Genomic DNA, 27,342 nt, shown 5'->3' on the forward strand with positions numbered 1-27,342 from the left:
GGGCATTGCCGCTCCTCCCCCAGGCTCCCCACTCCCCGCGTGTCCCACTCCTTCCAGAGGGTGTAGACATCACCCCCAAACAAACGAACAGGGCTCCTCTGGCGAAGCTCTGGTGGGTGCCTGGCATCGAGGAGGCATGAGGGAAAGGCTCACTTTGGGGCAGACAGAACAGCATGTCGATACCCAGAGGCCCAAGGAGACCTGGCCCGTTGGGCGCCAGGGTGTCCCTGGTGTGGCTCAAGGACCAAGACGGGGTTGGGACGCAGTGGCAGGAGGCGGGCTGGAAAGAGCACGTGGGCAGATGGTAGGGCCTTGAATGCCAGTGATGCTTGTGACGGGGAGGCCACTGCACTGGCCACATTTGCTGGAGGAAGGAGCTCTCCGTCCACAGCATGGGGCACGACACAGGGCCGAGGATGGGGCAGAGAGCCCATGGGCACTGGGCCTGCAGAGGTGGCTGGGCAGGTAGGAGGGGCAGGGAGGGAAGATTCCAGAGCCTTGATGGAAGTGTCAGGATGCCCCAGAGAATGGGTGCCCGCCCCTCTGGAGAGGAGCCCTGCGGGGCCCCAGGGTCTCCCACCGCGGGCGGGGGGAAGGGGTCCAGCGTTCAGTAGCCCCAGCGTGTGCTGCCCTGTACAGTCTCGGGTGCGGACAGGGCTTCCCTGAAAGGATCTGGGGTCCGTGGACTAGCACGGTCCATAGACCAGGGCAGTACGCCTGGGCGGCACCTCGGGCAGGGGCAGCGTGCATATGGGAGCCCTCCCTCTCAGCTGACACACAGCCCTGCCCAGTCTCTCCTCCAACACCCAGTCAGCGCGGTTCCCTCTGCCCAGCATCCTCCTGCCCACCAGCCCTCCTCTGTGCCCCGGGACACAGCTCCACGCTTCGGGATTCAGACCAAGGACAACTCCTGCCGTCAGCGCCCCTTGCTTCCCCACCCTGGGTTCCCACGGTTCCTGGGCTTCCCAGCTCTGACCACACTGCACTGTCACTGTCTGTGTCTGTGCCCTTTGACCTGTGTGCCTGGGCACACCCTGAGGTCTGGGAGTCCTGGGTGTGACTCCTCTATGTCGGAGCCCCAGCACCAGGCCTGGAGCTACAGGCTCTCAATAAATGTGGGATGGCTGACGAGGACTGCAGTGATAAGGGACGAGGTGTGTGTCTCTGCAAGTGTGTGCGTTTGGAGAACGTATCAGCTATGGTTTGAATGTGTCCCCCAGGAAGCATGTGTTGGAGACTTAATCCCCAGTGCAACAGCGTGGGGAGGTGGGGCCTAATGGGAGGTGACTAGGCCGAGAGGGTGGAGTGAATGGATTAATGCCATTATCGTGGGAGCGGGTTCCTTATAAAATGACAAGTCTGGGTCTGGCGAGGTGGTGCATGCCTATAACCCCAGCAGTTTGGGGGACTGAGGCAGGAGGATTGCTTGAGCCCAGGAGTATGAGGTTGCAGTGAGATATGATCATGCCACTGCACTCTAGCTGGGGCGACAGAAGGAGACCCTGCCTCAAATAAATAAATAAATAAATAAATAGAAAGGATGAATTTGAACTCCTATTGTGTTCTCTCTCTCTCTCTCTCTTGCCTTTATGCCTTCTGCTGTGGGATGACACAGCAAGAAGGACCTTGCTAGATGCCAGCCCCTTGGTCTTGGACTTCCCAGCCTCCAGAACTGTGAGAAATCAATTTCTGTTCATTATAAATTGCCCAGTGTGTGGTATTTTGTTACAGCCGCACACAACAGACCAAGGCAGTTACACGGTGTGAGGCAAAGCGGAGTGAGCATGAGTGTGCCCAGTGCCCTGTGTATCAGAATTCCCAGGAAGCAGTTGGTTAGTTTTACCAACTAACCAAAGGGGGCCTGGGCCAGGGATGGGCAGCTCTCTCTGTGTCAGAGTCCCCACCAAGGACACCCAGCAAGACCCCAGCAGGCAGCCCCAGGACACCTGCTCTGGGAGCAGAGGCTGGAAGCCTATGCCAAGACAGGGCGGACCCTCCTTTGCCTTAGTACAAGCCCGCCCCAGCCTGGCTCCTGCTGGCCTGACTCTGCAGACCTGCCCAGGGGCAGAGGGGAGTGGAGAGGAGGGTGTGTGTGGGGAGAGAGACTGCATCCAGGGCCCCGGGTTTTCGTATGAGGCATCTCATGAAATCCTCGCAACAGCTATCAAAGGAGACAGGAGAGAAGTGACTTGCCCAAGGTCACAGAAAGCAGCAGAGCTGGACTTGACCCCAAAGCCCTCACCCTTTTTCTTCTTTCGGGGCTGCTGCCCCAAAAGGGAAGGCAAGAGGTGAGAACAAACTCACAACGCCACTGAAGCCACACACTCTGCAAAGTTGGCAGCTGGACTCAAGCCGGACTCCTCCGACATAGAAGAGTCACCCCCAGGACAGAATTGCTATTGGCGGGGGAGGAGGCTGGAGGAAGGCATGGAGAGGGAGATTCGGAGTTAGCAGAAATGCAGGGAGCCCTGCCTGGCTGCCTGGCACTCAGACACTGATCCAGGGAACCAGTTCCACCCCGTGGCTTTGCCCTGAGCTGATTGGCCTCCCCCACCTTCTATGGGGGCAGGGTGGCAGAAGGTCCGGGTGGCACTGACAGAACATAGAATCAAGGGTGCGTGTCCCTGACGTGCTGAGTGACTGGGTAATGAATGCCTCTCTGAGCCCCAGTTTCCCAGTCTGTGAAATGGTGTGACGATCACCACTGAGTCCGTCCCATGGGCTCCTGGGGCCTGCCGAGACTGTGGAGGTGAGCGCATTTATGGGCGCTCTGGGCACCCTGCACAAGGAGGGATGTCACAGCCGCATCCTCCCAGGAGCAGGTGCTGTATGCGCTTGGCACCCATGGGGTGTAGGGAGAAAGGAGGCCGCTCCTTGTCTGGTCTGTGGTTTCATCTGAGCCACCTGCACCACAGGGCCTTGCTCAGCCTGCCAGCCCTGCCCCTCCCTGCCCTGCCTGTCTGTCCCAGAAGCCCCAGGCTCCATTGTTCTCCAAACCCTTCTGCTCCCCCAGCCTGGAGCTCTGGAGACAATGAACATTCCATTCCAAGGATTCCACAGCCCCCCACCCCTGTCCTCAGCTTCCTTCAAAGTGGCCGCTGGGGCTAGGGTCTGTCTTCACAGAGGTGCCAAGCCACATGCCCCTCCCACCTCTATCAGCTCAGCCGCCTCTGAAGTTCCTCCAGCAGCGCAGAGGAGGGGCCTGGAGTGGAGGGTGCCGCTAGGCGAGGCCTGGCCAGGGTGTTTGAGCTCAGCGTGGCTGGGCTTGGGGCCAGGCTCTTCCTTGGACACGCTGGGGAGGCCCAGCTAAGCCGCTGCCCTCTTGGGACCTCAGTTTCCCCCTTTATAAAGTGTGGCAGAGACAGCAGGTTGTGGCAGTCATGAGCATGGGCTTTGGAGTCACACACCCCTGGGCCCTGTTTTGGTCTGAGCAGGTCATCAGGCCTTGCCAGGCCTCAGTTTGATCCTCCACCCAACGGGAATGATACCAGCACCTATCTCGCTGGTGGCTGTGGGGTTTAGATGAGCTATGTAGGTACCCCACGGTGACAGACAGCATGTTTGTAACCCCCCAGATTCATATGTTGAAACCCTAATCCCCAGTGCAATGTTGTCAGGACGTGGGACCGTTGGGACGTAGTCTGTCTGGGAGGATGGAGCCCTCGTGGGATTAGCGCCGTCATGAGAAGAGACACAGGAGCTTGCTTCCCCCTGCTCTGCTCTCCCCCACGTGAGGGTTTCCGGACAAGACAGACATCTGCAAACCGGGAAGCAGATCACCAGATACTGGACCTGCCAGCACCTTGATCTTGGACTTCCCAGCCTCCAGAACTGCGAGACATAAACGCCCATTGGGTAAGCCACCAGTCTACGGTGATCTGTACGGCAGCCTGAGAGGACTAAGACACTCACCAAGTTCAGGACCTGACCGTGGTGAGGCTCAGGGAACAGCCATTTCTAAGGGGCCTTCCAGAAGTGCCCTCATCAGTGTCACTTCTTGCCATTCTCTGCCTGCGGCCTCCCTGACTCTCCATGTGGTCCTGCCTCCTTGCCTTTCCTCATGCTGTCCCCTGCCCAGCACGCTGCCCTCAGCTTGTCCAGTGCTCATCAGTGCTTGCATGGCAGGTGGGAAGGGCTTCTGTCTTCCCCAGGGACTGATCCCTCCCACCCAACCGCCCCACCCACTCATTCTCTCCATTGAGCGCACCCAGTGCCTAGCACGGCACACGCGCCACCTCCCCTGGACAGGTCTACCCCGTTGGCCAGATTCCTGCTCGACAGAGACTCTGTCTGCTTTAAAAGTCAGCCCCTCTCCTGAGCTCCTGCCCTGATGGCGGGCATGTGATGCCCAATGAAACACAGTGATCTGAGCATGTAGGAGGCCGAGCCGCCCAGAGGAAGAGACTTAACTCTGTCAGGGAAGGGGCTGACCAAAGAAGGCTTCTCAGAGGAGGTGGTGCTGAGCTGAATTTTGAATAACGAGTTGGATTCTTCAGGCAAACAAGGGGGCGAGGGGGTCCTGTCTCATGGTGGGAAAACACAAACAAAGCCCCACCAGAGGGACTGAAGAATGACACATCTGACAGCTTGATGGGAGGGGCACAGGGTGGAAGGGCGGGGAGAAGCGTGGGCTGGAGAGATGCGGTTAGGCAGCATTGCAGGAGGGCCGTCCTGCCTCCTGGCAGGGACAGCTTGGAAGGGGTGAGCCTGGAGGCCCGGAGCCCAGGGGGTGAAGGGGGCTAGGGGCCATGGCCTGTGCTGGACCATGGGGGTGATAACAGGAGAATTCAAGGAAGCTTCTCGGGCTCCTGACACAGCCCATCTACATTCTCCTGGCACCTCTCCTCCCGGACAACCTTTATCTCTACCTCTGCGTGTGTCTCGGGCTCTCTCTCCAACACCCATGGGCCACGTGACATCTCACAGGCTCAGCTCCCTTCCACGACCAGCTCATCACCTCTGGCACCTGCCTGCAATCTCCTCCCGCAGTCCCCCATCTCCAACTCGGCCACTCCGTGCCCCTCCGGCCATCAGCTGGATAGCTGGGGACACCTTCGGCACCAAGCCCCACCACCCTCACCTGGACCTGCAAAAGCCTCCTTACTGGTCTCTGCCACCCTGGGGCTGCGGTGAATTGTTTAAAAATTCTTTTCTCCAAACCTCAGTGTCCCTGTCCAGCCTTAGGGCAGGGCCAGGGCATGCTCACCCATCATCTGCATGCCCAGCCCAGGCCTGGCACAGAGAACAACATGCTCAGTCATCTTCAGGGATTTCCGGCCCTACTCCAAATGGCCGCCTCACCTACTGTCCTCGCCCCGGGCTCCTGCTGCAGCCACACCAGCCTTGGGTGTGCCCTGCCTGCTCCTTCTAGCCTCAGCCTCCACAAGTTCTTCCCTCTGCCTGGACGCCCTCCTCGTCCCTTTCCTCTGACTAACAGCCCCCTGATTCTCAGGCTAAATTTGTCCCCTCCCATCCCTCCCTGCAGTGCCATCTGCATAGTGGCCATTCGTGAGGTCTATGACTCTCTCTCTGCCAGGCTGTGAGTCCCACCGAGGGCAAGAGTGCAGAGAGGTGCCCTGCTCGGGTCCCAGAGTGAGTGGAGGCAGAGCCGGGAGCTGAGCCTCGGGCCTGCCCCTGCCCAGGACCGTCTTCCTCGGCCACTTCCTGGGGCGGGGCCCAGCAGGGGCTGCTCCCAGTGGGCCTCTACGGAGAGTAGGGGCTGAGGCAGAAATAGAACCCAGGTGTTTGCCTTCCTGCCAGCCCAGGCTGTGCCCCAGCCCCCTCCTGCCCCCTCACTTTCTCCCCAGAGCTCCCTGTGGCCTGAGAACCCAGGGGAGTTCCGCCCACTGTGCTGGGGACAGTCACTTCCCCACCCGCTCCTTTGACGTCCTCCCACCTTCATCAAAAGCCAGCTCGCATGAAGCCTGCTGACCTCAGGCAGGGTTGGCCACCGGCCTCGGGGCACCCGTGTGGTGTTAGCTACCTACCAGTCAGCCTACCCCCCACACCAGGTCTGGGGCCCGTTGGAGGCAAGGCCTGAGCCTGCTCCATCTCTGCGTCCCCCTCTCCCAGCTCCGGGACCTCAGCGGGGTTTGGTGTTGAACAGATGAATAGAAGATGGAAAGACGGATGAATGGCAGAATTGAAGGGACACGCCAACCTCCAGACAGCCCCAGCCAGCTCTCCCGGCCCCTCTGGCACCTCCTGCTCCGCCTCCCAGGCAGGACGGCAGTGGGCCTTGCCCTCCCATTGCCAGCCCTGATTTGTGGGGTCCCCGAGGTGGTGAAAGGAGTCTGGGCCCCTTTCCCCTTCCTGCTTGGCCCACGTGCACCTCCTGGAGTCTCCGCGCCTGAGAACGCCTCTCGGGGGGCGGCATCTCTCAACAGTGTCAGGGAAGGGACACAGTCAGCTCGTTTGTCAGCCCTGCTGGTCAACACCTGCCCGCCTCACAGGGAGGGGCCGGCTCTGGCCTCCCCTCCTGTGGCCTGTTTCCCTTGGATCCCTTTCCCAGAGCTGTCTGCTCCCCACGAGCAAAACCTGCTCATTTCCTTCTGAAAATACAAACCACTTCCTGGCTTCGCAGAGAGCTGCCCGGGTGAAATGGGCCATGGTCTGAGAGCAGTCTGTGCAGCCTCCACCAGGCCCAGCTGGCCAGAGAGGTGCCCCCGCCTCCCCGGCACACACAGCCCATCCAGGGACTCCTGGGGACGCAGGCTCCATCCAGGGACTCCCGTCTGTTCAGCCCTGCACAGAGGACTGGGGCAGGTGCAGAGTGTTCTTTTATTCAACAGACTTCCACTGAGCATCCTCTCTGTACCAGGACCTCAGCTGGCCACAGGAGTAACAAGTCGGCATGCCCTGGCCCTGCCCTAAGGCTTTGCCAGCCTGGATGGGGACACCAAGGTATGGAGAAAACGAGCCAGAGGCTGTAACCCCAGATCTGGGTTTGCGTCCTGACTTGGCCACTCCCAAGGCCACGTGGCCCTGGGAGAATCCCTGGACCTTGTCGCTGGGCGCAGGTAGCACAGGGCTATGGGAGGGGCAGAGGAAGCAGGGCGTTTCTCACTCTGAAGCCCGAGACAAGCCTTAGTTAATACACAGGCGACAAGGCCAAGAATACTTGGGGCTACACGAGCAGTTCACTCTGGAAGTGCTAAAGCGCTTCACAAACAGTGAAACAGAAGAAAATACAAGCCCCCATGGGCCAGAGCGCAGAGGTCTGCCCCCACTGCCCCCGCCCAGGCTTCCCGCCGCATGGCAGGGGACACTGAGGCCCAGAGAGGAGCCGGAGCTTGTCCCAGGTCCACGCTGAGCCGCAGCCGTGGCTGGGAGGGAGGGGCCCTCAAACCCAGGTTCGCTGCAGGTGTCCTCCCACTCGGGACCAAGGGCGAGAGGAGGCTGAGGCAGGAGGGAGAAGATACGGAGAGGGTGAGGTCCGAGGGAGGCAGGGTGAAGTCTGGGGCGTGGATGACGGGGAGCAGGTGACGAAATGTGTGACGCACGCACACGGCTAACAAATCCCGGACGTTCCACGGGCCCTGCGGACTCGCCGTGCCCATCCACTCCCACCCCCGCTCGCCTGCCGGCTTCTCTGTCAGAAAGGGCACTTCTGGCCCCAGCAGCCCAGCCGAGCGTGGGGATCTCCTGAGTCTCCCGCCATCTGTCCCTGCCTTCGCATGGCGAACCTGTCCACACCTATGTGGCGGAGCACCTGTAGGTCACACACTGCTGGGCAGTGCAAGCACAAACGCTTTGGGAAGCCGTGTTGCAGGCGAAGCTGAACGCATCCTATGAGCCAGCGACCTACTGTTAGGATACACCCAGCGGTGCGCTGCCACCTGTTTAACCCTTGGCTAAGGAAGAAAGGGAGGGAGGCAGGGAGGCAGGGAGGCAGGCAAAGCCCTGACTCGCACCATTTGCCAGTTTCTACGGTGTAAATAATCCCTCCACGGCCCATTTCAAACTACCAACGTGATGTCACTGGACGCAGAGTTGGGACGAGAGGCACATAATCGACCTTGCAAGCTGGCGCCCGCACACCACCGCATATATCCCGTACAGACGTGTGCAAATGTACTGGAATGTTCTTATCAGCACTATTCCTAATAGCCCCAAACTGGACACCACCCAAAAGCCCACCAACAGTAGAAAGGGTAAATAAATTACGGTCTCGTCACGTGACAGAATACTATACAGCTGTGAGCGTGAGCAGCCGCCGCGGCTACGTGCGCCACCGTGGACGAATCTCACAGACGTAATGTCGAGCGAGAGAAGCCAGACACAAACCGTACCGACTGAACCAAAAAGTCCAAAGCAGCGCAGGAAGGGCGCAGGGCCCGTTCTGTTTCTGGACCTATTCGGTGGTTACCCGGATGTGTTCGCTTTTGATAATTTATTGAGGTGTATTTTTTTAATTTGTGCACATTCCTATATGCACATTATACTTCAAAAACAAGTTTTCATTAAAAAAAAAACCAAACCGACCCTCTCTGCTGCCCCCTCCTCTCCTCCCACTCCCTTGTCCTATCCAGGCCATCGTCACTTCCCCCTGGACGGCTGCCCTGGCCTTCTCCCTGTGGGCCACCTCCCCACTCCTCTCACCTCTGCTCCAAATTAGAGCAGCCAGAGTTAGCAATGAAATGCACTAATACCAAAAATTATTCACCGTTCATCTGAAATTCAAGTTTAACTGGGCGTCCTATGTTTGACCTGACAACTCTGCCCCCGTACACGTCCAACCCCAGCCTCCCGAGAGGTCTTCCTCGAAGGCAAATCCGGCTCCGTCCCTCCCCTGCACAAACCCCTTCTCCAGCTGCCCCCGGCCCAGGACTCCCTAGCGTGGTCTTCAAGATGGCCTCAATTTCCAGCCCCCTCCACTTTCTTCCAATCCCCACCCCCCAGAACCTCCCAAACCCCAGCTCCACCAGACTTCTTAACATTCACTCATCCATTCAAAAGATGCTCACTGAGTTTTTACTATGCACCAGGCCCTCTTCTCCGGCCACACCGCTCCCTCCTATGGACTGCGATATTGCACGCGCCATTCCCTCTGCCTTCAGCGCCTTCCCGCGGCTTAGTGCCTGATGAACTCATCTTCACAATTCAGGTCAGGCCTCCTCTCCCCGCACCAGGGGACTCCCCGACCTTCCTGCCCCCTGGCTGTGTTAGGGGCCCCTCCTGAGGGCTTCCCTCTGTCCCAGCACAGAGCACACCGGTTTGTCATTGTCACTGCTTGTGTCCACACCTGTCTCCCCACCAGACTGTGACCTCATCCTGGACAAAGGCCAGGTCTGACTCATCTTGGGGTCCCCAGCAGCTTCGGGCTGGATGGAGCTGGCACCAGTCAAGGTGTGTGGGGCGAGGAAGGGATCAGTGATAAATTAGCACTGGGATCAGAGCCCCGGAGCTTTCTGATTCCAGTTTCTGTCCAGCTGCTCCCATTAGAAGCCAGCTATTGTCAGACCACGTGTCTCCTCTGCTGCTTTGGAAAGCACTGTCCCTACCTATGGGAGAGGCACTGGGCTGGCCTGGGGGGCGCGGGGCTGTGGTACCCCACGGGCTGGGTGGCTGGAGGCAGAGGGTCTGGCTTTGTCTCTGCCTCAGAGGGTCCCAGCTCCCTCCCCTCCCCTAAGCCTAGGGAGGCTGGAAAGTGTCTGAGAGTCCTTGCCAAGAGGCCACGAGGCCCCCACTTGTCTTTCTAAGCTGCCCCAGGCCTCACGCTCCGGCGCTTGCGGCTCTGGGAGGTGAGACTGACAGCGGCAGAGGTGAGCCCCGGGTGCATTAATGGGACCCATGTTTAGCCAGGCTGGACCCATAAAATGCCTCAAGCGGAACTGAGCTGAGCTTGGAGCTCTCGGGCATTGTCCGTTCCGGCTGCTGAGCCTTGGAATGGACCACCCGGGTGGCCATCTCATTCCCTCAACACCTTGGAAAACCCCGGAGGGAAGCTGGGAATGCCTCAAAGTGGGGAATGGACGAGGATGGGCTGCAGTGCTTGGGGACCTGAGGCCAGCTTGTCCAGCCTGCTGCCCCGTGCAAGGAGCCCCTGCAGGCTGCATTATGGCCCGAGGGAGAAGGACTTGACTCTTCCTGCATGCTGCCTCTAAGCAGAGCCCTGCAGTGGTACCCGTGGACACGGCTCTGTGACTTGTCACTTCTGCCGAGTACATGCCTTCTTTCCCCACACTGCTGCTGAGCTCCGAGGGCAGGGCCCTGGGGCTCCTTGTCCCTCTGGCCTGGCCCTTTCTGACTTCCTCTTCTGCGCCCTGTCCTGTACTGAGCTCTTGGGACCAGGGAAGCATCAGACTCTGTCTTGCTTCTGGGGAGTTTATGCCTAGCAAGGAAAACAGCTGACAGCTGGGTACCCAGTGAGTTAGAGGATAAGGCAAGAATCCATCCACCCATCTGTCATCGCTTGGGGACACTCCCGTCAGCTTCTAGGGAGCAAAGTTACTAGGACAGGCTCTAGGGTCACATGGTTCTGACCTCAAACCTGTCCCCTATCACATGACTTTCGGCTTCTCTCTCTACCTCTCTGGGCCTCAGTTTCCTCATTGTTATAAAAGCCTACCCTCTCAGGGGAGTTGTGGAGACTCGCTGAGCTGACCGTAGCTGTAAACTGGTGAGACAGCGCCTGGCACCGAGGCAGACTGACGCAGGAGCTAGCGGAGCCCACCTTTCAGGACCCCTCGCTTGCATTTGTCCCTTCTCTGGGAGAGACCCTGGCAGTATGTTCCCATGGCCACATGTTTTTGTCAAATTTTGTAAAAAGGCAGATATTTTAGCTGCATAGGGTTGATACCGTTGCTTCTTTTCACTCTGACTCCCCTCCATCTTCCCTCCCTGTCAAAGAGTGTTGAGTGGCCGAGGCATTTGGGGGATTTAGCCGAAGGGAAGCTGAGCTGAGGACACATTTACAGTAATTTGGGATTAGCGGTGTATATTTATATGGTTCGTGGTCACTTATGGGTAGAGTTATTACTAGACATCCTGGTGTAGGAACAGCTTCCAGAATGAATACCCCTGCTGCCCACCGTGCCGACTCATTTGGCGTCGTAACTGTGACCAGCCCTGGAAGCATGTGGGTAGGGGAAGAGAAATGAGGTTTAAAATGTACAGAGTCAGAAGCTGATCTGTGGACTATACTTTTGGGCATCAGAAGTGCCAAATTCTTTTTTAAGAAGAATTTGGGCCTTATCAAAATGGAAATTTTCTTGTGTCAGGAACGTAACCAATAATGCAGCCTATGTAATTAGAAATTATAAACACATCTTTTTTCTTCGTGATAGGAATCGTGTGAAATAGAATTTACCAGAAGTTCTATATTTGCAGGGCACAAACCTATAGTGGCACCACAAACAACAAGTATATGTGCGTCTGAAGTTGCATAGTTTATGCATCCCAACAATCCATAGTAATAAAGTAGTTTCAATCAATTATATGAGGAAAGATTGAATTATCTATCGAAAACATTATCTTTCTATCCTTTCTATAGAAAATATTACAAATATTAGCCAGGTGCGGTGGTGCACATCTGTAGCCCCAGCTACAGGAGGATCTTCTGAGCGCGGAGCTCGAAGTTGCAGTGAGCTATGATTGCACGACTATACTCCAGCCTGCGCAACAAGTGAGACTTTGCCTACAAAAAAAAAGAAAGAGAGAAAGAAAATATTACAGAAGTTATTGTCATGTGAGGAGAGGAGGCAAAGAGTATATAAGAAGTTTATATACTTCAAGTTTATAAGAAGTATTATAGAGATATTTCTGGCACTTAAAATATATATTATTTTTCTGAATTTGATAATATTTATGACATTTTTGGATTTTAAAAATTTGCAGTTGATTTTTCTCATTCTAAATAAATATTCACTTTTTGTACTTGATTTTGTGATTTTTATTTTCCTTCTTATTTTATTTTCCTTCTTAAAGAGGGCCCCCAGAATTATAAGCTTCAGGTCCCCCAAGACTGGATCCGATCTTGCCTAGCACATAGTAAGTGCTCAGGAAGTGTTGGAAATTTCTGCCTTGGTCCTCTTATCCGAGCCAGGACTCCAGTCAAGGACGTCCCCTGCTCCCACTGTGGAACCCGGCGTCTGCTCCCCATCTTGCAGTTGGTGTGAACAGACACTTGGAGGCAGATGCCGGTGCAAGTGCAAGGTCAATGCTGGCTGCTTCTGAGCCCGGCTCAGCCAGCCAGTGTCCCTGCCTCTCCCACCAGAGAGGGAGACGGCCGGGCCAGGACCTGTCCGACTCATCTGTGTCCGCGGGATGCATCTGCGTCCAGCGGGATCTTGGCGTGAAGCGGGTGCCGAAACCCCCGCAAGGAATCAGGCTCAGCGTCAGCAACAGCTGGTCCCCCCTGCTTCCTTCACTTTTTATCTGATGGACAGAGAAGAGCGCAGCGTGGTGGTTTTAAATAGAGCCCTCGGGATCCTCAGAGGGGCCCCAGGAGCAGCCAGCGTGGTCCAGGGAAGGCTGAGCAGTCGGGGTGCCAAGGCCTCGTCGATTCCCCTCAGCCAGAGCACCTTCCTTTATCCGATGGATGGATCAGGCTCTGCATAGGAGTTCACTTGGAAAACATGCTGCGATGCTAAAAACCAGATGGACCCACGGTGTGCTTCCTCCCTGCGCGGGTCCTAGGCAGCTCCGAGCTGTGTCCCAGGCTCACGTTTGGTAAGTGGAGACCCTCCCAGCAGGCATTTGGTGAGCCAACATCACCCTTGCACCCATGTGTCTTTTTCTGCCCCGATTGTCCCTCCTCTCTTCAAAACCCGGCTGTGTTCTATGTATGTCTATAGGCCGCCTCCCTTTTGGAACGAGGTGAGCTAGAGATAAATCAATCTCAGGGTTTAATAGAAGTTTGTTGCATGAAAGATCTTCCAAATATGTACTCTCTCTTAACCCAGGCCTCGTCACAGTTCTCTCTTGCTCTCTCTGTCTCACACAATGAGTACCAGCCCCCGTCTGTCTTCCCCACTAGAAGATGAGCTCCTCCAGTGCACTTTGTGTTTACAGAAAGAGGGAGGTAAGGAGGGAGGAGGGGGAGAAGGATGTCCTGTGTGGTCAGCTGTCACTCGTGGTGCACTGGCAGGAGCAGTCTTGGGCTCTGCAATCACACACATTTAGGTTCAAATCTTGGCTTTGCTGTCTGCCAGCTGTGTGATGTTAGGCAAGTCACTTTCCCTCTCTGAGCCTCATCTCTAAAATAGGAATGATGATCCCTACCTTGCAAGTCAGTGAAGAGTCAGTGAGACAACAGGTGCGAAGCCCCCAGCCAGGGCCTGCCACACAGTAGGCACTCGGGAAATGGCTGGAGAATGAACTGAACTGGCTGGGAAGGGGAGAAGGCCTCTGTGTGCAGAGCCTGTCCCGAGCTGGGGCCTCCACTCTCCCATAAGTTCCTCAGCCCCAGGGCTCCAAGTCTAGTGGAGCAGAACCTTTTAATTGGGCCAGGCCAAGAGGGGGGTTGGAAGAAATTGAGCCTGCCCTACCTTGGCAGGCAGCCTCCCCCCACCCGCTCCCCGGGCCCCTGCCTTTGCTAGATTCCAGGCCTCCCACCACAGGGTGTTCCAAGGCCTCCGCCACCACCAGCCTGTGGAATCCTTGAAGCCTGGTGTGCGTGGTTAGGAGCCCAGTGTGACAGTCTGGGCAACAGGTAATTTTAATACAATTAAAATCCATGGACATATTCCCATAGAGTGCATAGATACCTCTGTGAGATCTGGAAACCCCTGGCCTTATATGGGTGAAATGAAATAATATAACAGCCATTTACTGAGTATCTACAATATATGAAACATATTTATATAATTTAACCCCCTCTTTGAGTATTATCCCCATTTTACAGGTGGACAAACTGAGGCTAGAGGAGGTTAAAAACTTGCTCAAGTTCACAGAGAAAGCACATGCTGAGGTTGGGGTTCAAGCCCCACCACCCAGCCCTGACATGTGTGTTCTTGCCCTGCCTGTTGCCACCCGCCCCTCAGTTCAGGCCTGTGTTAACCGAGCCCTGGTCTGGGCCCAGTTTCATGTCGGGGCTGGGGTATAGGATAAACATGCAGGGCTCTGCCAGGGCAGGTTCGATTCACACACAGACAATTGTACAATGAGGTAGCCATCTCCAGAGAAGGAACTAGAAGAATCTGAGCTGGGGTCAGAGGGCCAGAGATAGCCTTTGTACAGAGTCTGAGGAATAGAGAGAGGTGACCCTCAAGATCATCTGCTTCAAATCCTACATTGTACAGAGGAGATCACGGAAGGACGCAGGGAGCAGAGGCAGAGCTGGGCCTGGAACCCAGGCCCTCGAGCCCAGCCTGGAGCTCTGGCCCTGTACCCTACCCACAGCTTCCCAAGGGTCCTTAATAACTGTTTGGAGGGGCAGCCAGGTGGCAAGGAGGTGGAGCAGAGAAAGAAATGACCGTTAACCCTGCAGGCAGCCTCAAAGGGACACAGAGCACTCATATCACAGAGGGGCTGTGCAGACGGAGGGAATGGCAGACACAGGCTCCACCCAGACCGGACTCACAAATATTTGCTGAAGGAATGAATGAATGAGTGGTGTCCCAGTGGGCAGAGTAGACCAGCAGAAAGGAGGCGCAGGAAGCCAGGCGTTTGAACCAGTGTCTAGAAGGATCCTCTCCCAGGCAGATGGGCCTTCCTGAAGGTGTTGCCCTGGGAGGAGCGAGCGAGTGCCCCACCAAGGGAGTGGTGGAAAATCTCTTCCCGGAGGGCACGTGGCCGGGACTGCCATGGCCGGCATTCCCTCCTGAGGATCTGGAGTCTCTGGTTCTGAGATTCTTTCCACAGCGCTGCCCGGACCAGAGCTGGTTCTCACTAGGAGGAGGGATGCGTTGCAGGGCTGCGATCCGGACACTGAAAGATTACCCCCCTGATGGTCCGGCCTCCACACCAGGCAAGCTCCCGCTGCCTCCGGCCACTGTCGGCCACCAGCAGTCTGCCACCAGCTTGCCGGGTGCTGCACGTGGCGGGGTGGGGGGTCAGTGCCCTCCCCGTCCTGCTGCAATCAGAGCTGTTCTGATGCCAAAATTACCCCATTCCCCCCACTTCACAGCCTAAAAACATGCATACGTTATTCCCTTTATGCACAGTGGGAGGCAGGGGTGGGGGGTCCCCCGGAACAGCCTGATCTGGGGCATTTCTTTTTCCTCCTCTTTATCTCCCCGGGGGCCGACTTATTCTTCAGGTGCCTTCACCTCTCTGAGTCCCAGTTTCATTTTCTGTAAAGTAAGAATATAATACTATTTTACAAAATCAAAACCAACCAAAAAAGTTATTAAAAAACAAATGAGCCCCACGTCTGATTCGGGGGGCTGCGAGGATGGATAAGATGAGGGAGGTCAGTCTCTGCCCCGCCAGGCAGGCATGAGCGTGGGGAGCCGCCCCACAGAGTGTTGCTTCCAGAAGTTCCTTGCTTCTCCCCCCAGCCCCCCGCCCCGCCTGGGAGACATGGAAACTCTGAGGGCTTCAAACTCAGGTGTTTTATGGGCCTGAGAACCCGGCAGCCCAATAAAGTCACTTCAGGCGGTTTACAGGCCTGAGACCCCTGACCCAGGGGACTCTGAGCTCACTGGAGAGCGACTGGGCCCCAAAACCATAGGACAAGCTGCAGGGCCAATAGGACTCGGCCGCTAAGTGCCTCTGGCTGCCATGCTGCCCTGGAGCCTGGGAGACTCAGGGGACGCCTTCCCCGAAGATGGGGCCGCCCAAGGCCCAGTGAGGGAGTCTGCCTGCAGTGACGTGCAGTGGTTTCTGACTTTCCTGGGACTGGCCAGGGCTGCCCTCAGCCCCGCCGTGTGGCTCTCACGAGGTGTAATAGGGAGCACGCCAGAGAACTGCAGGGACTCTTGTCCCTCCCTCTGCTTTCCTTCTGTGGGGGCCATCGTTGGTGGCAGGCACAGGCTTAGCGTCAGCCTCAGTATGAATCCTGCGTCTGCCACTAGCCCTGTGACCGGAAGCAAGCAGAGTCCCAGTCACTTCTCTGCAATGACAGGAACAAGAGCAGTTACTTCTGCACGTGGCTGCTGTGGGGACTGAGCAAGACAGAGGTGCCAACAAGTGCTATTATTTTGTCCCTGCTTTGCCCTCCAGGCAAGATGGTACCAACCACTGACTTGGCACGTCCTATTGTCACCAAGGCCAGTTCTCTCCAGAGCTTACCCCAACCCAGCTACGTTCTTTCTTGTTCCTGGATTGCCAAGGAACTTCCCATGGAAGCCTCTGCTCCAGCGTCCTCTAGCCATACCCAGCAGCCCGCCTCCAACTCCTTGACCTGACTTTTGATCCGGCCCATGTAGACCTATCATTTCCCTCCAGGGCCCTCAGCCCAGAGGCCCCAGTGTGCTTCAGTCTCACAGGTAATACCACTACTAGTAATGTTAGCAACTATACTAATAACTAGCATTTATGGAGTGCTCACTCCCCGTATATTACAGGTTACATATAACCGAGTTACTAACTCAATTAACCTTCCCTATCCCCTTATGATGTAGGCACCAAAATTATTCCATGTTATAGATGAGGACACTGAGGCACAAAGAAAGGTAACTTGCGCCAAAACCACACAACTAAGAGGTAGCAGAGGTGGGATTCGAACTTGTGAAGTCTGGTTCCAGAGTCCCAGAATGACCATTCTTGGCACATGCTATGCAATCATTCATGAGACATGGATGGGGGGGCTGGAAGGCACAGAGAACGTGGGACAAGAGGAGTATCCTCCGGGACATCCACAAGGCCCAAATGCAAATGCGCTCCTCAGACATCCGGCGCCTGCTGTAATTCCCACTTGCAGACGAGGTGGCGGAGAGGCAGGCAGCCTGGGGCTCACAGGACTGAAGGAAAGGACACTGGGGCCCACCGGAGGGCCCAGAGAGTTCCCCGACAGTGTGGTGCCTTCATGGCCTGGGCATGCAGGAGCTGCCCGGTCCGCTGTAATGTTATTCTTCCCATAAAGCTACCAAGGTGAGGGTGGTGTCTCCCAGGACATGCTCCCCGGACCACCGGCCTATACCGGAGTCTTCCAGGCACCTGTGAGAATGCAGATTCCTTGGTCCCATTCTTGAGCTACTGAATTCGAATCTCCGGGTTGAGAAGGAAAACTAGTCTAGAAAGAGTCCTGCCCAGAGTTAGAATCCATTCGAAAGCTGAGTCAGGGAACCTTGGGCTACTCAATGAACTCCTCTGAACCTCCATTTTTCCATCTGTAGTTTGGGAATGACAAAACTGCCGGCTGTGAGATTCAGTGAAATAACGTATGTGTCACGTGTACGCAACAGGCTGGACTCAGTGGCATGCAAATAAAAAGCCTAATTTTTTCACCACCATCCTTCAAATCTGTCCTGTTGGCTCTCCCTCCCCACCTCTGAAAGGCATCCAAGGTGGACCCCAGCCTCCCGCTCTATGTTCAGTATTAAGGGACAGTCTCACTTTCAGGTGGTAACAGGTGCACCCCATCTGACCCCAGGGCGTTAATCTCATACCCAATTACAGCTCAGGCCCCCTCCCAGATTCAGCCTAGAGGGGGAAGGGGCTTAGTGGCGTCCTCGGTCTCCTCCCCTCTTCCTTCCACTCCTTATGCCGCCCTCTGCCCAGAGGCAGGTCTAGAATGGGGAGTCGGGGGAGAGCGAAGCAACGACAGGGCCTTTCCTGGGGCTGCTGAATCCAGCACGCAGGGTACTTGCAAGGCGGCAATGTCCAAACACCCGCTTTCTCTCTTTGGGGTGTCCTGTGGGCTTTTCAGTGACGCCCCTCCTTGCCGAGAACCTCTGACCTGCAATTCACTGACATGGGCGCTGCCACCTCCTCCTGCGGTGTCTTCTCTAGCCCTCCCCTCAGCCCCAGCTGATGCCTTCAATTTCCCCTTCAGCCCACGCAGGCACTTGCTGTTGGGTCACCTGACCCTGCCTGGCAGCAGACTCTTTGGAATGATTTGACTCTTGCTAAATGATTTGAGTTCCACTCCATTCCAGAGTGTCCACTTTGACCCCCAAGAAACTTGTTTCTTTGCCTGCCAAACTGTAGCAGGGCAGGGTTTACTCCTGGAGCCCCCCTCCCATCCCTCCAGCCTCAGATGGCATTTCAGGTGCAAAGCAGACACATGTCCCTGTCCCCCAACTGCAGGACTTGCAGGGAAGGGGATAGTCCTGGCCCACTGGGCCTCTCCTTTCAGTCCCTGCCTCATCTAGTACTTGGGCTGGAAGTGAGTGCTGGTTACAGAACGGGTTTGGGGCCATCCCTTTTTCCTGTCCTGCACAGATGCCTTAAAATGTAAGGTGCTAGGCATTTGTGGTGTGCAATTTGGGGCCTCGGCACCTAACACAAAGAAGGTGTCCATAAAGAATTCCAGACCCTTCTCTTCCTAAAACAAGGGGAGTTGGGGATTCAAGGGAGGAAACAAAAGAGCAGAAAGCAGTTCTACACAAAGCATCAGGCAGAGCGGGGAGCCTCCGCAGGCTCCGGAGATGGACATAAAACCAGGGATTGGGAGGGATTCGTTTTTAATTAAAAAGCAATCGAGGTCCAGATATAAAGTATCAAGACACTAATGGTCCAGGAAATCTGGAACCTTAAATCACAGCAATTTCTCCCTGGAGGGCAGGCCTGGGACCCTGGGATTAGACAGGGGCTTGGCGTGTGCCAAGGCAGGAAGCGCTGAAGGTGAGTGCAGATCCCTCCCTGCCGAGGCACTCAGATAAACAGCAGCGTGGCCGCTCAGAGGCCTCTCAGTCCGGCTGGGCACTCTCATTTCATAAATAGGGAAACTGAGGCCCAGAGAGGGGTGGGTCATGGCCCAGATCACACAGAGAACAGGGGCAAAGCTGGAACCAGCACCTGAGCTGGAGGCCCTCTCCCTGTACTGGCCTAGCGATCACACCCAGGATGGTAGGCTTCCCCCAGTCCGCGGCCAGCATCCTCCAATGCGGCCTGAAGGAGAAGAGCCCTGCCAGGTTGCTGAGCCCAGAGATTTTGATTGGCAGGGCTGTTGGGTGGTGGTGGCAGATGAGGCTAACTTAGAGATCTTGCAAACAGGGTGAGCTAGCTATCCCCCCGGAGCAGAGGCCACTGGCACTCACACGATCCAATGTGATCTTCACCATCTGCCCACACCACCTTCCAACAGGGACTTCCTGGGGGACTGTTGGAAACCTTGCCAGCCTCCCTCTACTCCGGCCTCAGTTTCACCATCTGTATGTGAGCAGGCTGAACTGGACCCTCTGTAGAGACACTTCCAGTGGTGACAGCCTGTGGTTCTATGAGTCTATTAGCCTGCTGTTGCATCCCCCAAAGAGTGCCGTTTGAAGGCAGAAGGCAACCAGCAGGGTGGGGGGGATGATGAATGGGGAGACAGGAAGTATTTGAGCTCCCAAGGAAAAACTGTAACACCACCCGCAGCCTTGAAGATTCCTCTGTGCCCCTAATTCTCTGGATTTCCCTCCTCAGAGCTAGCCCGAGCCAAAATTCAGACACTTCATTCATTCATCCCACAAAGATTTATTGCTTCCCTGGAATGCTCTGTGCTTCTACAAATCTCATGATGTCTGAGAGCATCTAGCCAAAGTGGGTAGGTCTCCCTGCTGCAGCTGAATGAAAGACAGGCTGCCAAACAACCACTGATCTCTTTGGCCACATCAATAGAGATATTGTACTCTAATCCAGGGAGGATATTTTCTCAATCTACTCCATACTGACTAGATTCCTAGAGAGTGGTTACCAGTGTGGGAGCACGACTTTGAAAGTAGTCAAAGGAGATAACCAGAAAGGTTCTGGGACCCAGAACACATGAAAATGTTGATGTTGCTGGGCAGGTCAGACAGAGAGGAACAAACTCAGGGGAAAGGGTGCTAGTTCCAGACCTCTGAGGATGTCTTAGGACAGAGGACCATATATGTTTGGTGGAATTACAGACCTGAGAGCTAGACGACCTCAGAGATTTCTGGTTCATGCTCTCCCCCCATAGTCTTGCTGGCTGGAAAGCCCTAGTCCAGCTCACACTTCTTGTGACAGGGAGCTGGCAGCTGCTCCCGCAGCAAGAAGATTTTGTCTGATAGAAAGCTCTGCGTATTTGTGATGCCCACACTGGTCACATCTGCACCGACCTCTGCCAGACACCAGGCTGGCGCTTTATCAACCTTCTTCCATTTCATTCTCACCTCCCTGAGAAGTAAGAACTATACCTCATTTCATACAAACTCTGAGGCTCAGACACGTCAAAAGATTCCCTCAAAGTCCCACAGCTAATCAGAGCAGAGCTGGGATCGTGCATCTCTCTGCTTCCAAAGCAATTTACACTGGAAAACATTCATTTGTTTTCCTACTCCAGCCACACGGAATTCCTTACCTTCTCCAAACCCATGATACCCTTTCGTGAGTCACTGCCTTCGCCTGGGAGCCCCTGAATGTCCTCCTCCATGTCCAGAAGAGAAAAACTGCTATTCTCAGGGTATGACACTCTTCATCTCTCTCCCTCCCTCTCTCCCACACACGCACGCACACACACGCACACACACCTGTGCCCACTGTGTGTTCTGACATCAGTAGGCGCTCTGTCTGTCTCACCAGCACACGGACGCATCAACAATTCCAGTCCTCACCTCGACGCTCGCCCACTTTGGGAACTCTTCCCTGCCGCCTGCCTGCAGGGCAAGCTGGCCAAGCTGGCCCCCGGCATCTCTCCTGACCTCGGCTTTGGCACAAAGAACGTCCAGGAAGGAATGTGGAACGTGATGTAATGTCAGACCCTCAATGAAACTTCCAGATGACCATATCTAATCCCCTATTGCTACAGAAGAGAAAGCTGAGGCCTGGAGAAGGCAGAGCTGGGAGGACAGGAACACAAGCCCTAAGTCCTCATCCTATTGGATGTCCTGACCAAAGAAAAAAGAAGGCCAACTGGACAAAGGGGAGGTCTGTGGGGTCCTAAGGGCCTGAGCTGGTCCTGGGCTCCCCGCTCACGTCAGCCATCCCTGCAGCGGAGCTCGCAGGCCTGCCTCTGGGGCCCTGGAGGGGTGAACTGGGGGTCAGGGGGAGTTGCTCAGGCTCCTGCCTCCCCACAGAGGCCTTTTATTTTCCAGGCCAAGGGCCTGCTCCTTGTGCTGGCTGGAGGAAAGGCCCCCGGTGGGTGCTGAGTGTACGGCTGAGGTTCAAAGGCTGCCTGTAGCAGGCGCCGGCCCTCGGCTTCCGCCATAAATTTACAACCCCAAAAAGGCCCTGCATCCTTAGGGGAGCGGGGAGGGGGAGGGCGGGTTTTTCCATGGCTGGCCCCACTGCCCTACAGAGTCAATGACTTGTTGGAAAGTCTGAGTGAGACAAAGTGGCTCATCCATGCTGGGGAAAGAGATGGGCCTGGCCTGGGCAAAAAAGGCCTGCCCACAGGGGCCCCACGTGGGGGCATCTCAGGACAGCCTTGTCGCCTGCCCCCTGTCTGACCAGGCCGTTTCCTGTGTAGCACGGGCTCCCACACCTCTGAAGATGAAGTGCAAGACCCTTGATCTAGAGTCAAAAACTAGGGATTGGGAAGGAGGTTGGCTCCTTATCCCTGACCCCTGGGGGGGGCATCTCTGGGCCCAGAGCCACGCATGCCTGGCAGAAGCTCCCAGTCCTGCACAGAGTGGCCGTGCGGCGGCAGTGGAGGAGGGCCAGAGCACAGGGAGCACTTGATCAGTGGTCTCGGGATGGGCCCCAGGAGAAAACGGCAGGAGCCCAGCGCCTGGGAAAACTGCAGCGCCACGCGCAGGCTGGGACCACCCAGAGGCCCTCCTCTGGCTTCCTCGCCTTCATGGCTCTCAGAAGCTGGCATCGACACTGGCCTCTGCTTGGTAGGGCAAGACTTACGCATCACAAACTGCTGGAGTCCCTGAGCACCAGACGCAGGAGGGGCCATGGGGGTTCCTGACACCCAGTCCCACTTTTTGCAGAATGAGAAACCAAAACCGAGGGAAAGGAACTAACTTTTCCCAGGCCAGTAGCAGAGCCGAGTCATGAGCAAGGCACCTGGTTCTTCGTCTAGCAGCTGAGTGACCCTCTGGCCCAGGCCAGGGACCACGGCAGCTTCACAGTATGAGAGCGGCAGGCAGCACTCGAGGTTATCTGACCTCCCCTGATGCCACTTCTGTGCCAGGCCACAGGGCCCTGGGATGATCAGACCTGCCCCTGCCTTCCTCCCCATTTCCTGGCCAGACAGCCCCCCTCGATTAGAGTGTTAAGTGCCCGGGTGGGGACAGGATCAGTGCTCTCTTGGGAGGGCGAGGAGAAGGAGATCCTGGGCAGGGGAACAGCAAGTGCGGAGGCCCAGAGGGGAGACAGCAAAGCCACCTGGCCAGGGAGCTGCAGGCGGATTCAGCGTATCCAGAACGTAGGAGGGGGAGCCGGGGTGGGTGGCAGGCAGGGAACCAGAAGGTGCAGCGGAGAGGCAGGCAGGCGTTGATGAGGGCTTTGAGACCTGCGTTAAGGAGGTGGGCTTCACCCTGAGTCCGGGAGAGTTCAAGTACACCCCTCCCCCAGCCCGCTGCAGCAGAGCGGAGCCTGTGGCCCAGGTGCCCAGCTTTCTCTTGCCCCCACCCACTCACCTCAAAATGCCACATGTCCCCCCGTCTGGGATAGTGAGGCATAGAGGTCTGGCCACGCGCCAAGGCCACCCCAAATGATCTCTTCAAGGTCCCTCCTTAGGACCTTGGGAATCCTGTCCTTAGCCAGACCTGCCAGACCTCACCTTCTCTAACCAAGAATCAGCTTCCTGAGTCTTTATTTAATTAAGGTAATTTTCTCCCAACCTGCACATCAGACTGCAAACACAAACAAAACAACCACCCTGGCTTTCCCCTCGGCTGCTGGGGACTGGCTTTCCCACCAGGCAGGGTGCAGCCCCCACACTCATCTCCCTGTGGGCTGGGCCCGGGGGTGCCAAGGTGCGGTGGGTTAGGCCTGCCCTCCCACTGGCTGGGGAGGGGCCAGAGCACAGAGTCCATATAAATTAATTTAATTGGGCCCTATTATCACTTTGCTCCAAGCCTGCAAGTCTAATCTAGCGTTGAAGTAATTCATTGGGTGTGAAGTGTCCTGGAGCCAAGACTTCCCTCTGCTCACAGAACAAACCTCTCCGGCTTGGCCCAGGCCCCGGGCCACTGCAGCCTGGCTCAGCAGAGGGGCTGTGTGGGGAGCAGAGCGGGCAGGGGAGGCCTTAAAATAGCTCTTTGCCTTGGCTGCATCCCCTGGCTTTCCCAGAATGAGGCCCCAGCCCACGCTCCACCCCCCAATACACACAGACTCAGCCGCACGTTGGGGGACACTCAGGCCCTCGCAGTCCCAGAAGATGGCTGAAGAGGTCCCTGGAGACTTGGGTGAACCCCAAAGTACTCTGTGATTTTGGATAGGTCTTTTTACTCCTTTCTGTGCCTCAGTTTCCCTTCCTGCAAAAGTTCCTGGCTTCTCACTTTAGTAGCCACATGACCTTAGGCAAGTTATTAAACCTCTCTAAGACACAGTTTCCTCATCTATTAAACAAAGAATCCAATAATGACTATTTCATAGTGTTGTTGGAAGAATTAAATAAGTTAATATGTATAAAAGGATTAGAAATGTGCTTGGCATACAGTAAGCACTTCATAAATGTTTGCTTATTATTTTGTAAAACTCAGAAATCATGGGGGCAGGGAGCCCTCTGTGCGACTGTAATTGCTGAGGCCAAGGTACACAGGGTAGTTATAATTTCAGAAAAGTAGGAGGGAGCGGGGTGGTGTGGTTCCCATGAAAGTTCTGTCCCAGGATTAGGGCACCTGAGAGCTGAGAGAATGCAAGTTGCCCAGCACAGTGTTGTTATGATTAGATTTGCATAATTTATGGTGCAATTATTCCTACCCTGATGCCAAGTTCATTAAGCAATCAGGCACCATGAACCCACTGGTTGAGCCCCAATCTGAAGGGTAGACATGGTGTGGGGAGCCCTTGGGGGCCCTGGTCTGAGGGCAGAAGCGAGACATTCATGCATGAATGCAAGTGTGTACACCACACACCCACAGGGTCCCAGGCACTACAGGGGACTTGTCAGGAAGGGGCAAGGGCCAGAGGCCCTAAACGGTTCTGGGAGGCTGAGGATTTACTGATCTGCCTGCCCCTTCCCATGGCCCCCAGAAATACCAAACAACGTTTGTAGGGCTCCTATGCTCCAGGCCCTGGGCTGTGCCAGCCCCTACTGGCTGAGCCGCACGGCATCCTGAAAGGCAGCATCTAGTGGCACTACTCCTAGTATAGTACCCATTTAACAGATGGAGAAAGTGAGGATTGGAATATCCAACCAAAATCTCTCCCTAACAAGCACAAAAGTGAAACCAAAGGCTTCTGCCCACTGATATTTGCTCCCCACTTTGGGGATAGGAGGATATGGGTCTTATCTTTTGGGGAAATAACTAGAAAAATCAAGAGATCCTGGGCTGGGAGTTGGTAGATCTGACCTTCACCTCTCTGGGCCTCAATCTCCCCATCAGAGCAATAGGAATGATAATCTCTCTCCCACTGGGCCACCATACAAATGGGATGAGCCCAGTGACTCACAAAGCCCACGTGGGGCTTGGCAGGCACACTAGGTGTGCACAGGATGAACTAGTATCTGGACTCAGCCCCAGAGTCACCAAGCCAGGAGAATGCTCAGGTGGCTCCTCCGTAGGAAGAGGCTTCTTGGTAATGAAGCCGTGCCCTCTGCACGGGGCCTGGAAGGAGACTTCCACGCGTTGCAGGCGCTGCGAAATCAGGATCCCAGCTCCATTACCCGAGACGGAACCTTCCTTGTTCTGTAAACAATGGCCATGCTAGGTGGCTGGGAGGTGGGGGACGGCTCTACCCGCCACCTTTATTCTCTTCCCTCAACACCCAGGGCACAGCAGAATCCAGGCTGAAGATTCGGACAAGATTCACCCAGGGCTCTGTGGCAGAGGCAGCTTTAACTGGCCCCACCTCCAACTTACCTCCGAGTGCAGACCTGAGATGACCTGGCTGGGCCTCCCCACCCTCCTCAAGGGCGGCCAGAGCCCTGGGAAGGTGGTGGCAGTTCACACCTTAAGTCAGTGAGTCTCCGGCATCTCACTCCTGCCTTCCATCTGGAATGTTCTCCCTCCTCCCCAGGTTCCTGCTGTCCACCATTTATCACTGGAGCTCTCCAAGCCTCGATGTCCTCATCTTTAAAATGAACTCATAAATCGTCCCTCCTCACAGAGTTGCGAGAACCACCTGTAATGTACACAAAGCACATGGTAAATAGTGACGGATGGCTGGGGAGCTGGCTGTTTTGTTTTGCTTCCTTGTTTATCCTACCTAACCCATGATCCTGGGAATGGCAAGCCCAGCTCCGGCTCGCCTGCCTTCCCCGTAAAACACATTACTTACATCACTTAATGGCTCCCACCCAGGACCCAGGCTGTGCCTTTGAAGGATATGGGGGCCGGGGATGCCACCAGGGGCCTAGTGAGACAGTTCTGATGCTGCAGACACCAGCAGGAGGCCCCAGAGCCCCCACACCAGTGTTACGTCCCCAGAGGCAGCTTCTGCAATGCCCCTTCAAGTGACCAGGTGAGGCCACCTGGCAGAGGGTCCAGCCCTCCCTGCTCCTCCAGTCCCCCAACACGTGGTGCTGGATTGTCGAATTATTTGCAGCAACCCCCAGGCTCTCCGGGGCTTAGCAGCCTCCACGGTTCCCCAGGGTAAAGCAGGTGCCAAGGGAGGAGAGGGAGTCCGGGAGCAGACAGACAAGCCGAGGCTGATGGACGAGCCACATAATCACAGGCAAAGCGTGTACCGTCTGTGAGCCTCAGTTTCCCCCCACACCGTGTATGGGTGATGACACGCACCTCACACGTGCTGTGCTGGGCTTTCCAGATCCCGCTTCAGGAGTGAAGCGCTGGGAGTGTGGCAGAAGACGGCCCTCACGGCCAGCACTTTGGGGGATCAGTGCTGCTGAGGGAAACCGCCTCACCCCAGATCCCTGCTCTTCCGGGGCAGCCTCCACCCGCGCCCGATCAACTGGCAGGAGAGAAGGCGCAGTCCCCTTCCCCCAAATTGGGACCACTCTGAGGCTCCCCTGGGACCAGCTGAGGCCTTCATGAGACTGCGGCAGCCAAGCGCTGCTCCCCGCTTCCCTTTCTCGGGCAGGACCCCAGGAGCACGCCTCGCCACGTCCTGCGTGCGATCTCAGGGCAGCCAGCCTGCGGCAGGTGCTGTGGGGGAAGTGGCCAAGCCTGTCCCAGTGTGTAGTTATTTACTCCATTTCTTTGCTCAGTGTGAGTCTCCTTTGGATGCCAGGCTCCATGAGGGCAAGGACCATCTTACTTTGTTCATCACTGTATTTGCATGCCTGGTGCATGGTAGGTACTCAATAAATATGGACAGGAAGAGGAAAAGCAGGAAATGGAGATGTTAGGTTGGTCTTAAGGGAGGGAAGAAGGCAGCCAGAGAGCACACAGGAGAGCCAGCTAGATCAGGGTCAGAGCGGACGGCTGCAGGAGGGTGATGTTTAAACTGGGAGCTCACGGCAGGGAAGACGGTGGCCAGCAGTGGCTGCCGTGAGGTGGGGACAGAGGAACAGAGAGAGATATTCTTCCATGCAGAGACGAGAGCACAGGCAAAGGCTCTGAGGTGGGAGTTTGGGAAGCTGAAAGAAGGCGGGGTGAGGCCCAGGGGGGCACAGCTGGACAGTGACACATAGAACATGGCTTCAGCCTAAAGGCAGCAGGGAGCCTGGAAGAGTTTTAAGCAGAGAGAGACAGAGTCAGGACTGCATTTTGGAAAGACATCTGCTGCCACGGGAGAAGGGGTGGGAAGAGACCAGGTGGGTATGAGTCGTGATGCAGGGAAGACCGTGCGGCCATGAGAGGAGGGCCGTGCAGAGGGAGAGAGCTGGAAACGGCAGCTTCTCTGGAGGTACTAACAGTACCCTCGGATTTCACAGCTTGCTTGTTTGGGTGCCGGGGGTGAGTGAGGGGAGAGAGGAGTCTGGGAAGATGCCTAGATTTAGGCCCAGGCCTGGATGGAGGGTGGGGTCGTTTAACGGGAAACCTGGGATAGAAGGGGTGGGACACAGACCAAGTGTTCCAATGTGAGCAGCACATGGGACATCCAAGGGCAAAGTCCAGGCATCTGTAGATAGAAGGTTCTGGACCTGGGAAGAAATGTCTTGGTTGGGGACAGAGATGTGGGGACAGCTTGGAGATGGACCGTGAGCCTTTGAGGGAGGGACCCTGTAGGGGTCTTTGCAATCCCACATAGCCTAGGCCTGGGACAGAGATCGGGCTGGGTAAATGTTTGCTGGTTGGAGGGGTGGGTGGGTGGATGGATGGATGGATG

At 56.0% G+C, this 27,342-nt stretch overlaps 1 protein-coding gene across 1 annotated transcript in view; it reads right to left on the bottom strand.

The window, feature by feature from the left end:
• Positions 1-27,342, bottom strand: part of PRKRIR (protein-kinase, interferon-inducible double stranded RNA dependent inhibitor, repressor of (P58 repressor)) — an 88,481-nt gene that overhangs the window by 3,308 nt on the left and 57,831 nt on the right. The gene's annotated exons all lie outside the window — the stretch shown is intronic.

This window comes from Propithecus coquereli, unplaced genomic scaffold (assembly GCF_000956105.1).
Source record: "Propithecus coquereli isolate 6110/MARCELLA unplaced genomic scaffold, Pcoq_1.0 Scaffold235, whole genome shotgun sequence".
Taxonomy (NCBI): Eukaryota; Metazoa; Chordata; class Mammalia; order Primates; family Indriidae; genus Propithecus; species Propithecus coquereli.